General features: G+C 49.6%; 1 non-coding gene across 1 annotated transcript; it reads left to right on the forward strand.

Moving 5' to 3' along the window:
* The first annotated feature begins 211 nt into the window (after window positions 1–211).
* trnae-cuc lies at window positions 212–283 on the forward strand. The gene has a single exon. It is a non-coding gene; the product is annotated as a tRNA-Glu (tRNA).
* The last annotated feature ends 249 nt before the right edge of the window (window positions 284–532 follow it).

Genomic DNA, 532 nt, shown 5'->3' on the forward strand with positions numbered 1-532 from the left:
CTTGGAACCGATTTGCACTGTAGTACCCTTCCCTGGTGGTCTAGTGGTTAGGATTCGGCGCTCTCACCGCCGCGTCCCGGGTTCGATTCCCCGGTCAGGGAACTAATCTTTTGCTACATGTTTACTTGTGTAACCTGTCACAATGAATATAGAAGGTTATCGCACATATGTACCAGCTCACACTGGGAACCGATTTGCACTGTAGTACCCTTCCCTGGTGGTCTAGTGGTTAGGATTCGGCGCTCTCACCGCCGCGGCCCGGGTTCGATTCCCGGTCAGGGAACTACTCTTTTGCTACATGTTTACTTGTACAACCTGTCACAATGAATATAGAAGGTTATCACACATATGTACCAGCTCACACTGAGAACCGATTTGCACTGTATTATCCTTCCCTGGTGGTCTAGTGGTTAGGATTCGGTGCTCTCACCGCCGCGGGCCCGGGTTCGATTCCGGTCAGGGAACTACTCTTTTGCTACATGTTTACTTGTGCAACCTGTCACAATGAATATAGAAGGTTATCGCACATATG

Source organism: Oncorhynchus gorbuscha, unplaced genomic scaffold (genome assembly GCF_021184085.1).
Source record: "Oncorhynchus gorbuscha isolate QuinsamMale2020 ecotype Even-year unplaced genomic scaffold, OgorEven_v1.0 Un_scaffold_2137, whole genome shotgun sequence".
NCBI lineage: Eukaryota > Metazoa > Chordata > Actinopteri > Salmoniformes > Salmonidae > Oncorhynchus > Oncorhynchus gorbuscha.